The sequence below is a fragment of the Schistocerca piceifrons genome, chromosome 4, assembly GCF_021461385.2.
Source record: "Schistocerca piceifrons isolate TAMUIC-IGC-003096 chromosome 4, iqSchPice1.1, whole genome shotgun sequence".
Classification (NCBI taxonomy): domain Eukaryota; kingdom Metazoa; phylum Arthropoda; class Insecta; order Orthoptera; family Acrididae; genus Schistocerca; species Schistocerca piceifrons.
This window is the reverse complement of record NC_060141.1, coordinates 448,420,044-448,435,306: the sequence shown is the minus strand read 5'-3', so window position 1 is coordinate 448,435,306 and position 15,263 is coordinate 448,420,044. Positions and strand designations below refer to the sequence as shown.

Below are 15,263 nucleotides of genomic sequence, written 5' to 3'. Positions count from 1 at the left end.
ATCATAAAAAAACGTTGCATTTAAAACCAGTCAAAGTGCAGGTATATAATGAAGTAAATATGAAAATACTTATTTGGCCTGTAGTTCGCCATGCAGCGTAGCAGCAGCTCATTACTTTCAGACCATCATGTTTCCTCAGCTTTTGAACTCACCTGCAACAAAAAAGGAAGGAAAAATTAGTTTAACTTACTGTTTAAGTGGGAGCATACTTAGTGATATTGTCTTATTTTTTAGAGAACGTGGTCGCTAAACACGTTACAAAGAAAATATAAGGTTCACATTAGTTTTTAATTTGATGTATTTACATCACAAACTCTTATATTAGTTCTTACATATGTGGTCCATACACGACTCTGCTCATGTTCTTCATTTAAACACTTGCTGTACAACAGTGTGATATATGAGAACCGTTTTTCTTTCAAGGTCTGATCGTTGACGAAACTGAAACCACAGAAGAAAGCCGAAGAAGGTCGCAGATGTGCTGCGTAGGGTCTTAAGTGCGCCTATCGATCGCGACACATATCACTTTTCATATATGAAGCTAGCATCTGTACTGATACCACTGGTGATCTTGCAGCTCTCTAAGAATGAAATTACAGTGAAATCAGACCTCTAACTGCTAAACGTCTGATTTCATTGTAATTTCATTCTCACTTTTCAGTCATTAGTGCACAGTGATCTCGTAAAGATGCCTAGAAAAATATAGTCCCCACGAAGTGTGAAGGATTTCTTCACGCTGAGGAGTTTCGCCTGATATCATGCAGCCCACATAATCTAGTAGGAATATGTGACAGCAAAGTGTGGCAATGGTACAGAAACTTTGAAGCAGCCCGTATGGATGTTAATGATACATCTTTAGTTATATCTTTTATAAATTTTCTCCTTGTTATTGATGCAGGCAGTCAGGGAAGGAAGCGATTGTCAACCGATAATACTGTGCAGCGCGTGGATCAGGCGATCCGAGGATATCCTTTACGTAGGGCAATTCAGAACAAACGAACCTGAATGTTGTCATGGGGTAACGTCTCTCTTACTCGGCAGCTGCAACAAAGACGCTCCAGCAGCGTTTCCGAAGCGAAGTGTTTGATCACCCACCATACAGCTCGGCATTGGCTCCCTCTGATTTCCATCTCTTTGCTCACTGGAACCGATAGCTAAGAGGACAGCATTTTGGCGCAGACAACGAGCTGCATAACAGCGTAAAGAATTGGCGAAAAGCACAGTCGGCTGCTTCCTACGATGAGAGTACTGAGAAGTTGGTACAACGCTACGACAAATTTCTAAGTCGAAGCAGTGACTATGTATAGAAAAAATTGAAACGTCTAGCTAAATGTTGCATATAAAACATTTTTAATTATTCTTGTGGTTTCCACTTTGCTACCGATCGGATCATGAAAAATAAAGTAAAAAAAGGAATAAAACAATAATCCTGGAATTGGGTATTTTGCGGTACAGTATGTTTTGGAAAGACTAATTCTACTGCACTAGACTCGGTCTTCTACGTGAATTAACACGACAATTTTGAGAAAATTTCAATTTACGTAGCAAAACGCTTGGCTTACCTTGGCGATAAGAAAAAAATGTGTGTGAATTCTAATGGGACTTAACTGCTAAGGTCATCAGTCCCTAAGCTTACGCAATACTTAACCTGAATTATCCTAAGGACAAACACACACACCCATGCCCGAGGGAGGACTCTAACCTCAGTTGGGACCAGCCGCACAGTCCATGACTGCAGCGCCTAAGACCGCTCGGCTAATCCCGCGCGGCGGCGATAAGAGTCGAGACTGGTAATTTCCTCATATCTAATCCAAATCTCTCATTTTCAGTCTGCTATGCTCATGTCCATTTTATGCAGTTGTGCAAAAATTTCTGGGTTATTGACAGATCTCGGACGACCGCTATACTCTCTACTTGTCCACTTCGCAACAGTTGAATATAAGGAGTAGAATCCTCCACCGCGTTCTAAGAGTCAGAATGCATTTCCTTACAAAGTATTCTGCTTGAATCTCAATTTTTCCCACCTTCACAAATCACTACACTGGAACAACAGAGACGTCCCAACAACTAATCTCTATGCAGAGCACTGATACGTCACGTGTTTACTCACACGGGGAATATCTGGTGGTGGTACCGCGAACTTTTCAAACTACCCTCGTACGTGGAAAAAGTCATAGCGAGTAGTTTCCGGACCGCAGGGATGCGCTGTACCAAAACTACGGCGCGGTAGTTTTGGTACATAACAGAAATGACGTAGTAAATGGTAGGATTACCGGATATATTGGTAAAATTGGTAGAGAAGAAATATAAATGAATGAGAAAGAGAGATAATGGGAGCAAACAACAGTTCCTTTGTTTCTAGAATGAAATTTTCACTCTACAGCGGAGTGTGCGCTGATATGAAACTTCCTGGCAGATTAAAACTGTGTGCCGGACCGAGACTCGAACTCGGGACCTTCGCCTTTCGCGGGCAAGCGCTCTACCGACTGAGCTACTCAAGCACGACTCACGGCCCGACCTCACAGCTCGGTACTGGCGGAATTAAAGCTGTGAGGACGAGGTGTGAGTCGTGCTTGGGTAGCTCAGTCGGTAGAGCGCTTGCCCGCGAAAGGCAAAGATCCCGAGTTCGAGTCTCGGTCCGGCACACAGTTTTAATCTGCCAGGAAGTTTCAGTTCCTTTGTTTGTTTCCTTTTTCTTTGGTTGGTTGTTTGCCACATAGTTAGTACCGCACATCATTCAGTGCTAGACGATTGTGCGTAAATTGCATTTTGTGTGTAGTAAAAATTATCTTTTTTACAAAGATATTAACAGCGGTATGACTTCTTCCAATTGGCACCTTGTATTTTTTATTCTGTAATTCATTTCATCTCCTAAAAACCTATTCAGAAATGTATACACAGTGTGCCATTCAGTGAAACACAACTTTATTCATTGCATGACACAACACTGACTTTGAGCTCGGGATTACAATCTCGTCCACTTGCTGGAGTTGTCAGAAAACTAATGAAAACCAAATAAAAACATAACACAAGATTGACTTTGACTCTCCTGTACCATTACCCAGGAGTAGAACATTCAAAGGCGATCAAAGTGGTGACTCTGGACACCGATACACTGGTGGACTCGTTGAATGAAAGAATTATTTACTGCTTCAAGTGTTGCCTGCTGAAGAGAATTACAAGCAAGCATGATACGTTTCAGCATGTCCTCTGGAGCTGTTGGAATATCGCGATAGGCAACGGCTTTAGTGCATCCCCAAAGAAAAAGTTCCAGAGGATTTAAATCAGGAGACCTAGCAGGCCAAGTAACTGTTCCCCCTCGACCAGTCCATCTGGCACGATACCTTCGGTTCACAGCACGACGTGCAGGCAAGGCATTATGTGCTGGACATCCATCGTGTTGATAACACATAAGCGTTCTGGTTCTTTGCGGCACTTTTTCCAGAAGAGGAGGAAAAATTCGTCTGAGGAAGTTGACGTACGTTGTGCCGTTTAGATTACCATTCATGAAATAAGGGCCAATAATTGTAGTACTAAGCATTCCACACCAGACGTTAACCCTCCATTGACGCTGATGTTCCACCTGTCTAAGCCATCGCGGGTTGTCGCTGGACCAATAGTGCATGTTCCTTGTATTTAGCTGTCCTTTGTTTGAGAAGGAACATTAATTGGTAAATAGAACATTGGAGAAGAAGTTCGAGTTGGCTAGGATTTGCTGCTGTACCCACTGACAGAACTGTACACGATTCTGGAAGTCATTCCTTTGCAATTCTTGATGTAGGTGTACATGGTAAGGATGGAACCGGTGACATGTAAGAATACGATGTACACTGGTTTTAGGAATGCCAATCTCGTGTTCAAGCTGTCATGGGCACACATGTGAATTCATAGCAACGGAAGCGAGAACAGCAACTTCGGCAACTTCGTCTGTGCGAGTGCTACGACGATTGCGTTGTCGTGGGTTGAAACTTCCCGTTTCCTGAAGCGTCGCAACAAGACGAGAAAACATTTGTCTAGAAGGTGGGGTCTTGTCAGGATAACACTCTCCTATCTTCAACAACAAAAAAAGGAACGTTATGTCGATGCAGTTTTTAGGAAGGACAGCCTTTACTATATGCCTACTCTACACAACAGTATTTAAATGGACTAAACTACTTTACTAAACATACCCGTACATAAGAAAACAATATTGCAATTACTGTTCTGCTAACTTACATTCCCCATAGATGAGCAGCCTTTCTACCTTCTCTTCGTTGGTGTACATTCTACTCACACAACTCTTTAACTGACGATGGTTGATGCAATGACGAATGTGAATTCTACTTATGTTTACATTTGTCCTCTGTCAACGTCAGCCCGTGGATGTGTTCCATTACCCCGAGTACCTGCACTAAGCGCTGGGAGCGTCGATGTCAGTGTTGTGTTATGTAATTAATAACGTCGTGTTTCAGTGAATGGTACACTGTGATACATTTTTGAATATGTCTTTAGGAGAGGAAATGAATTACCAGGTAAAAAATACAGAGTGCCATTTGGAAACGTCATACCGCTGTTCATACCTTTGTAAGAAACAAAGCTACAACGAAGGCAATCATGCTGATTGATGTCCCCCTGACGATTGCAGAAAATTTGCTTAAAACATTTTGTAATTTGCTCCTGGACATGCAGTTACTTAGGGTGGTCAAGATAAATAGGGCACCCTATATATATTTGGACAGAATTTTTCTCAGCACAAAACAATGCTACGAATGCGAAATGTTAGGTATGTGTTATTTGAAGTCAACTGAGTGAGTGCGCCAAGTTTCCGTCACTTCCGACAGATAGCGTAGCCGCAGGACAGTTCCAAAATGACGTCTGCAAGTGACGTACAAGCAACATGCCTTTAGTGAATTTCTCACTGCAGAGGAAGAAACTGTGGAGGATATTCACAAGCGCTTGTGCAAAGTCTAAGGAGCACAGAAGTACAGTTAGTCACTGGGCACGAAAGGTTAAGTCATCAGAAGGCGGTTCGTTGGAGCTCCACGATTTGCAGTGGTCACACCTGACGTGTTGTAGCGAGCTGGTGTCGTCATTTTCGGAGGACAGATTGAAAGATGCCATTCGTGGAAGACATTTTGAGGAAGATGAGGAGGTGATTCACACAGTGAAGCACTGGCTCCACCGCCAGGTCACGGATTGGTACCGACAGGGCATACATGCTCTTGTTTCGCGCTGGAGGAAGACGACAGAACTGGGTAGAGATTAAATGGCAAAATAGGGTGTGTAGATATAACACTATTTTTTCGTGTTTGTAATTATCATTATGTTCAATAAAGAATTGTTTAAGAAAAACATGCAGTGCATTACTTTTTGAGCAACGATATATTGTTCTTATTTCGTATTCAGTTTAATGTTATTCATTATCATCAAAGGCTAGACTTTCCTTTTATTATTGAAAAATGCGAAAGTTGCTCATGAATAACAGAAATGTGATTTTTTTTAAGTTCGAAGATGTACTGAAGCCATGTTTGATATACCGGGTGCTCAATAAGTCAGTATAAATTTTAAAACTGAATAAATCACGGAATAATGTAGATAGAGAGGTACAAATTGACACACATGCTTGGAATGACATGGGGTTTTATTAGAACAGATGGCGCTTCATCTGATCAGAATAGCAATAATTAGCATAACAAAGTAAGACAAAGAAAAGATGATGTTCTTGACAGGAAATGCTCAATATCTCCACCATCATTCCTCAACAATAGCTGTAGTCGAGGAATAATGTTGTGAACAGCACTGTAAAGCATGTCCGGAGTTATGGTGAGGCATTGGCGTCGGATGTTGGCTTTCAGCATCCCTAGAGATGTCGGTCGATCACGATACACTTGCGACTTCAGGTAACCCCAAAGCCAATAATAGCACGGACTGAGGTCTGGGGACCTGGGAGGCAAAGCATGACGAAAGTGGCGGCTGAGCACACGATCATCACCAAACGACGCGCGCAAGAGATCTTTCACGCGTCTAGCAATATGGGGTGAAGCGCCCGGTTCTAATAAAACCCCATGTCATTCCAAGCATGTGTGTCAATTTTTACCTCTATATCTACATTATTCCGTGGTTTATTAAGTTTTCAAATTTATACTGACTTTTTGAGCACCCGGTATTTTTCCCCGAGGAAAATGCGTTTTCTAGAGCTCTATCGGTTTCTTTATTTTTACTACAACATCCATACGTTTCACGCCACAAAGCAACAATTTTAGAATAAAACCTAAATGAAGCACTAAAAATATCGGTTTTGTTATAAATACTAGATTTTCTTAAGTGGCAGACAGGAGGATAACTATGTAGAATAAAAATCTTCTGGATGTTACCTGGCCTTCTATATGCCCTCACTCAGTTTCTAGATGGTCCACCAGATCCAGTTTTTAGGGGGATCTAGTAAGACACTTATTGCATTCATAAAGAAAGCGATAGTTACGAGGTAAGTCAGGCGAGCGGGGTAGTTGCGCGGTCTAGGGCACCTTGCCACGGTGCTCGCAGCTGTCCCCGCCGGAGGTTGGAGTCCTCCCTTGGCCATTGTGTATGTTGTACTTAGTGTAAGTTACTTTAAATTAGATTAAGTAGTGTGCAAGCCTAGTGACCGATGACCTCAGCAGTTTGGTACCATACGAATTTACCATAAATTACCGTAGTTTACTCTTACTTATGGTAGTCTACGCCAGTTCTACAAGTCCACGCGGATACATTCCGATCTGTAGTATAGACGCTACCTTCTATTCCCTGAGAAGCCAGGAGAGTCATTTAATGGCCGACGGTGGTGGTGGTGGTGCTGGTGGTACGGTGAGGCCTGCCTCGTTAGCAGAGGCCAGTCGGCCCCTGGGACCGCGCTCAGTCAGGGCCACGGTGGTCGCGGGGCTCGGAGCTCGGGGCGAGCAGCTAACTGGCAGCCGTCAGCCGCGGGCGCCGGCGCCCGTCAGCTCGAGAAGTTTGTTTCGCGACACCTGTCGCTGCGCCAGCAGGTCGATTCCGCCGGCGTTGCCCTGCCGTGGCGCCTACCCCGGCCGCTCGCCGCCGCCCTAATTGGCGACAGCTTCGGGCCAACTTGGACAACGGGCGGCAAGTTGGCAGATCTACTAGGGTCGCGTCATCTGGAGCCGCCCCCCACGAGGACCCAGTTACGTCTATTGGCGGGGAGGGATAATCACCAGGCAGCAGAGCTGCCTCCTCAGAGCCCTTAGGCAGCGTGTAACGCCTCGAAGGGTCTTACTGAAAAGTGACAGTCCAAAATAACAGTATTATCTTTTACACACGTCATGCATTTGATAAAACTTAAATTTTTGAACGGCGTTCAACAAGTTACGCAACACAGTTTCTATTTTATTTTATTTTATCGTTTCAGCATGAAAAATGCAGAATTTGTTGTGGGACATTCCCATTTCAGTCCCTATTATTTCATGTAGTTCCGATGGCTGTGGCCCTATACGTAGCATCTGAAATGGCTTTTGCTGGAGGTGCTTTCCAAGCAAAGAGCTCTTATTGAGTTCCTTTTGGCGGAAAACCAGACCATCGCAGATATTCACGGTCGCTTGCAGAATGTGTATCGAGACTTGGCAGTCAACAAAGGCACGGAGAGTCCTTGGGCGAGGTGTCTTATCATCGCAACAAGGTCGTGCAAACCTGTTCGATCTCACGAGTGCGCCTGTCGTTCTGGCCGAGCGGTTCCATGCGCTTCAGTCCGGAACCACGCGGCTGCTACGGTCACAGGTTCGAGTCCTGCCTCGGGCATGGATGTGTGTGATGTACTTAGGTTAATTAGGACTGATGACCTCAGATGTAAAGTCCCATTGTTGTTAGAGCCATTTGAACCATCTGAACCAAATGTCACGAGTGTAGTCCGGCCACGAGCAGCTGTGCCTTCTGCAATGATGGAACTTGAGGAAATTTTCATTCGAAGTGATCGATTGATCACAGTCAAACGTCTCGATGCTCAACTGAGCTTCTCTATAGGTAGTGTTAACACACTCGTCCACCAGTTGGGGTACTCAAAGATGTGTGCCCACTGGGTTTCTCGCTGCCTTGCAGAATACCGTAAAAAACAACGAAGTACCATCTGTGTGGAATTGCTTGCTCATTACGAGCCTGATCATGACAATTTTTTATCGAATATTGTCATAGACCGCGAAACATGGCTTCATCACTTCGAACCGGAATCAAAACGGCAGTCCATGGGGTAACACCACACCATCTCTCGTACAAAGAAAAAATTATATAGCACATCCTCAGGTGGTAAAGTAACGGCGATGGTCTTCTGGGAATCTAAAGGAGTTACTCTGATGGTTGTCTCCCTTGTGGTGCTACGATCAACTCTGATGCCAGCGAACGTCTCCCTTTTCGTGACAACACAAGGCTACACACAAGTAAGTGAACTCGAGAGGATCTTACGAAACTTCATTGGATTGTGCTTCCTCAACCATCCTATAGCCCAGATTTCGTACCTTCCGACTTCCATCTGTTTGGCCCAATGAAGGGTGCACTCAGCTGTAAGCATTACCTGGATGACGGGGAGGTTATTGAGGAAGAAATTGGCTCCGATGTCAACCAGTAGAGTGTTACCATGCTGGCATACAAGCGCTCACAGTAATGTGGTGTAAGGTCGTCGCAATGAACGGAGATCAGGTTTACAAATAAGTTTTGTAGTCACAAGAGTGGAGAATAATATATTGTTTAGGAATCCTAAATAAAATCCAACCTGCTTTCAGAAAGAAAATCTGTTGCATTGCTTATTGAGGGCGCCTTGCACGCCGAGAAGTGGGAATGACATTTCATTTACCTGCTCACGCTCGTTACAGGTATAAGACTACGTAGCAACTTAAGTTAACGTCTTCATTTCCATTTTCTTTCTATTTCACTTTAAGGTTTAGGCAATATGACAGTCTCGATATCACGTTTTTAAGATCATGTTTTTCTCAGTTTTCTTTACCTTCAAGATGTTGCCTCCATATCCACATGTACATCGGTCCTCCATAAGCCATGTGACGCTGTGTGGCGGAGGGTACCTCTGGCGCCCCTTCCCTGTTCCTTTCGCACAAATGGGGCGTGGGAAGAATGATTATTGGTGAAACTGTAATTATAGAATTTTCTCGATGGGCTCATTTCGTGAGACATATGCCTGACGACAACAATCGTTGTCGTACTCTTTCAGGAACGTAATCTCTCGGTATTTCAGTAGTAAACCATTGCGTGATGCACAATGCCTGTCTGGTAGTGTCGCCAATGGAGCTTCTGAAACGTCTCTGCGACGCACTCGCGCAGACTAAACGATCCAGTGGAGGAACGTACCGCTCTTCGCTGCGTCTTCTCTATCTCTTCTGTCAGCGCTACCTGGTAATGGTACAGAGTGATCAGCAGTACCCAAGAATCGGATGAAAAAGGTTTCTGTCAGCCACTTCTTTCTTTAACATTTTTCCTATGAATCTCTGGCATCCGCTTTTTCTACTATTTCTTTGATGTGGTAAATCTACTTAAGGTCGACGGATATCGGTAGATGTGAAGCAAATGGATAGACAAAAAAGTGACTACAATTTCAGAAAAAGTTGATGATTTTTTTCAAGAGAAAGAGCTTCGCAAATTGATAAAATTAGTAATGCGTTGGCTCACCTTTGGTCCTTACGTAAGCACTTATTCGGCTTGGCATTGATTGGGCTCAGAGGATATCCGAAAGCTACATCAACCCAGAAGTGGACCAACGCATTATTGACTTGCTCAGTTTGTGAGCCTCATTCTCTTGAATGAATTATCCAATTTTTCTGTAATTATCCTCATATCTTTGTCTGTACATGTACATAACATCTACCGATTTCCGTCTCATTTGGATAATCCCTTCGTGGTGCTTCAGTTTTTTGGTCTTACAGTGTATTACACAATAACGTGAGTTTAGAGGATCTTCTTCTTCTTCTTCACTTCGTTATTTAGGCAATGTCCCTGATTCGGCTTCAAGATTTTAAGACCGCCTTTTTCTCGATCTTCCAAGTTCGCTTTTTACTGAGGGGTTAGTTACAGTGACTCGAATCCTGTTTTCTTCCTTAGGTTCAAAACATTGCTTCCATTTTTGTCTGTGTTCTTCCACTTTGTCGTTTAAGTTAAATTTTCATACTTCTTTTGGTATATTCTCAATTCTTATAAGATCCTTCCAACCTTTGAAAAACTTAAATATCTCATTCCATCCGGCTGTAAGCCGCTTTTGTCTTTCCTTTCTTCAATCCAAGATTCACAGGCATAGAGCAGAAACAGCCATTGTTTTGAAAAACTATAATTTTGTTTTTATCCTCGTTTTGCTCTGTAAGGTTTCATTTATAGTTCCAAATAAGTTGATTCTATTTTCTACGTAATTATCGTTATTTAATTTGGTATCGCACCGTAAATCTTTGAAACTGAAGAGGTGTTACAGGGCCTTCTCTTCAGTTACAATTTTTGAATGGGTGGGTCTTTTCCATAGTGTAGGCCGGAGTGGCTGAGCGGTTCTAGGCGCTACAGTTTTCCATAGTGATCCATAAATTTAGTTTTAGTGGTGGATGTTTCCAAGCTGTCTTCCTACTTCATATAATCTATAAACCGAGGTTGTAAGTTTACTTCTTTATTCTGTGCTTGGACTACATCTTCTGCATATACCACAGCGTTCAGATGATAGTTTCTTTTCAGTTTTATACCTTCATGAACTGCGTTATTCGATTTTTTTATGGGAGCAGCAGTATAAATGTTAAATAGCGTCGATGAACGACTAAATATTTCTCTGACGCCTTGGTTTATTGTTATATCTTCTGCGTTCGAGCTCTAAGAGTGTGTATAATTTAAGTTTTCGATTGTCGGTATAACCTTTATAGGATATCCTCGTTCTTCCATTACTGAAAATAGTCTGTTTCTAACGACGAACTGAAAAGCTTTCGCCAGGGCAATAAAAGTAAGATGTGTTTCTAGATTCACTTCACGTCGTGCGTAAGTCAACCTCTCGCTCCTGCTCGTGGTCTTGCGGTGGCGTTCTCGCTTCCCGCGCACGGGGTCCCGGGTCGATTCCCGGCGGGGTCAGGGATTTTCTCTGCCTCGTGATGACTGGGTGTTATGTGTCTTTCATCATCATTTCATCAACATCTTTGATTCGCAAGTCGCCGAAATGGCGTCAACTAAAGAGGACTAGCAATACGGCGGCCGAACTTCCCCGCATGGGGTCTCCCGGCCAACACTGCCATATGATCATTTCATTTCATTTCGCTCCTGCGTGTCGTATACACCACATACTTATCTTCACAAAGAACCCTTGTCACGCCAAAGACACAGGCGCCAGTGCTTTGCATACTTTCCGCCAGGTGTCATTAAGTACTGCAACAAGTTTGGGAGCTCTCTGTCGTCAATTACAAGTAATGGATAAAAATTTATTTACAAGTGTAACTGAAGAGGTTAAAGCAATCGAAATATTACTGGTTTATAGCCTTGAAATCACTGGTTTATAGCCTTGAAGCTATACAATGAAGAAATTCCAGTTGATTGATGGCGTCTACATATAAATATAGAATACGCTTTTATTTCTATGCAATTTCCAGACAGCGAAGCCACGGAATTCAAAGGAGTGTAGGGTAGTCATACTTGTCTTTGTTACAGAAGGAGTGAGGAGAAACAGCCGAGCGAGCTACGAGGACGCTGGAGTGAGCGGAAGAAGCCTAATGTCGAGAGACCAATGCGGCTTCTCCAACTTTCCAGGAGGCTGGTGTCTGGATTCACTTCCAGCGAAAAGTAAGTTGCAGTTTTGAGTGGCTAGATGTCCATCGGGCTCAGAGGAATAGACTAGTCCATGCCTCTCAAATGTGGGAGGAGGGTATGAAATAGGCCGCCAATAAAGGTTTGGATAATAATATTAAAATTCTAGTCAAACCGAGTGAGCCTAACAAATTGTCATAGTTCATGCAAAACAAAATGAAGTAGCTTCAGCAGAGCGTAATAACAAAAGATAGAAGTAGCTTGCCCACTGTAGAACACGTCGCTAATTGTTAACAGCTTCTTGTAAAACTAGAAATATTCAGTTTAGGACCCACTAATTACTTGGGTGGTGGATTAGTATTGTATCATCAGTGATGTTAAGAATACAGGATTTTTAAAAAAATAAAAAAGAAATGTTTCAGTTATGCTTGCCATGAATGTGACGTACACGTCAGGTAGGACGTTCCATTCCTCCACCAGTGAGACTGACAGCTGCTGGACGGCTGTTGGTGTACGTGGAAGTGATGCTGTACGTCTCCTCAACACATGTGTTCCATAGGATTCAAGTCGGAGCAAAGGGCAGGCCAGTCCAACCGTCGAATATCATCTACTCTATTGGCCATTAAAGTTGCTACACCAAGAAGAAATGCAGATGATAAACGGGTATTCATTGGACAAATATATTATACTAGAACTGACGTGATTACATTTTCACGCAATTTGGGTGCATAGATCCTGATGAACCAGCACCCAGAACAACCACCTCTGGCCGTAGTAACGGCCTTGATACGCCTGGGCCTTGAGTCAAACGAAGCTTCGATGACGTGTACAGGTACAGCTGCCCATGCAGTTTCAACACGATACCACAGTTCATCAAGAGTAGTGACTGGCGCATTGTGACGAGCCAGTTGCTCGGCCACCATTGACCAGACGTTTTCAGTTGGTGAGAGATCTGGAGAATGTGCTGGCCAGGGCAGCAGTCGAACATTTTCTGTATCCAGAAAGGCCCGTACACGACCTGCAACATGCGGCCGTGCATTATCCTGTTGAAATGTACGGTTTCGCAGGGATCGAATGAAGGGTAGAGCCACGGGTCGTAACACATCTGAAATATAGCGTTCACTGTTCAAAGTGCCGTCAGTGCGAACAAGAGGTGACCAAGACGTGTAACCAATGGCATCACATACCATCACTCCGGGTGATACGCCAGTATGGCGATGACGAATACACTCTTCCAGTGTGCGTTCACCGCGATATCGCCAAACACGAATGGGACCATCATGATGCTGCAAACAGAACCTGGATTCATCCTAAAAAATGTCGTTTTGCCATTCGTGCACCCAGGTTCATCGTTGAGTACGCCATCGCAGGCGCTCCTGTCTGTGATGCAGCGTCAAGGATAACCGCAGCCATGGTCTCCGAGCTGATAGTCCATGCTGCTGCAAACGTCGTCGAACTGTTCGTGCAGATGGTTGTTGCCTTGCAAACGTCCCCATCTGTGACTCAGGGATCGAGACGTGGCTGCAAGATCCGTTACAGGCATGCGGATAAGATGCGTGTCATCTCGACTGCTAGTTATACGAGGCTGTTGGGATCCAGCACAGCGTTCCGTATTATCCTCCTGAACCCACCGATTCCATATTCTGCTAAAAGTCGTTGGATCTAGACCAACGCGAGCAGCAATGTCGCGATACGATAAATCGCAATCGCGATAGCCTACAATCGGACCTTAAGTCGGAAACGTGATGGTACGCATTTCTCCTTCTTACACGAGGCATCAAAACAACGTTTCACCAAGCAACGCCGGTCAACTACTATTTGTGTATGAGAAATCGGTTGGAAACTGTCCTCATGTCAGCACGTTGTAGGTGTTGCCACCGGCGCCAACCTTGTGTTAATGCTCTGAAAAGCTAATCATTTGTATATCACAGCATCCATATTCCTGCCGGTAAAATTTCGCCTCTGTGGCACGTCTTCTTTGTGGTGTAGCCATTTTAATGGCCAGTAGTGTAGTTGTAAGAGCTCATGCACCTGCATGTTTCAATAAGAATGCGCAGTGTCTTCTTTAAAATGAAGGTAAACCAACTTTATGGTAGTGCTTTAGAAACGGTGAAGGAAGCAGGCGAAGAAAAGGGAGATACGATACTGCAGAGGAATTTGACAGAACACTGAAGGACCAAAGTCGAAACAAGACTCCTTGAATAGATTTCATTCCTTCAGAGTTATTGAGGTCCTTGTGGGAATACACCAACAGAAAAGTGATATGCAAGATATATGAGACAGATGATATTCTTCAGACCTCATAAAAAAGTAATAATTCCAAAGAAGACAGGAACTGAGAGATATGACTGCTACCCAACTACCAGCCTAATATGTTATGGTGTCAAAATATAGAACAAAAATTATTTACTGAATAATTGTAACACTGTTAGAAAGGACTTCGACGGAGGACAGATCATTTTGGGTTCAAGAGAAAGGTAGGAACACGCGATGCAGTACTTACTTTACACCTTATCTTCGAAGACAGTGATCTTAGATTTATAGCATCTGTAAATTTAAAGAAAGGTTCCGCAAAATGATATACACTCTTTTAAATTTTGAAAGGAGCAGGGTAAAAACAAGCAGGGAGCGAAAAGTTGCTGCAGCATGTGTACAGAAACCAGACTACGGTTACAACAAGCGAAGAAAGTGAAAGGTAACCTCGGTTGAGGAAAGTATCAAACACGGTTTTAGCCTGTCCCCAATGTTACTTAGTCTGTACCTTGAACGTGTTGTGAGGGATGTGAAGGAAGAAATTTAAAAGGGGTATTAAAGGACTGGGAGAAGAAAATACGGCACTGTAATTATGTCGTAAACTGTGACTTGGAAGAGCAGTTGCACGAAATAAATTGTCTCTAAAATAGCTTATAAGATGAACATCAATAAAACAAGCTTAATGGAATACAGTCGAATTAAATCAGGTTATGCTGTGAGATTGTATTACGTAATGCGGTGACTGTTAGATGAGTTTTCCTGTTTCGGTAGCAAAATAACTGACGATGGCCGAAATACATACAGTATCAATGACAGATAGGCAATCTCAAGAAATGCTTAGTAATTTCTTAATATCGAATATAAATTTACATGTTAGCATGTCTCTTCTGTTGGCAACGGCCTTGCCGCAGTGGATACACCGGTTCCCGTGAGATCACCGAAGTTAAGCGCTGTCGGGCGTGGCCGGCACTTGGATGGGTTACCATCCGGGTCGCCATGTGCTGTTGCCATTTTTCGGGGTGCACTCAGCCTCGTGATGCCAACTGAGGAGCTGCTGGACCGAATAGTAGCGGCTCCGGTCAAAGAAGACCATCATAACGACCGGGAGAGCCGTATGATGACCACACGCTCCTCCTAACCGCATCCTCAACTGGGGATGACACGGCGGTCGGATGGTCCCGATGGGCCACTTGTGGCCTGAAGACGGAGTGCGGAGTGCTATGTCTCTTCTGTTGGTATATGTCTGACTATTCTTGCGTGGAAGATAAATAGTTCAGACA

The 15,263-nt window shown here is 43.6% G+C and overlaps 1 pseudogene; it reads left to right on the top strand.

Moving 5' to 3' along the window:
• The first annotated feature begins 14,875 nt into the window (after window positions 1-14,875).
• On the top strand, window positions 14,876-14,993 carry LOC124796653 (annotated as a pseudogene).
• The last annotated feature ends 270 nt before the right edge of the window (window positions 14,994-15,263 follow it).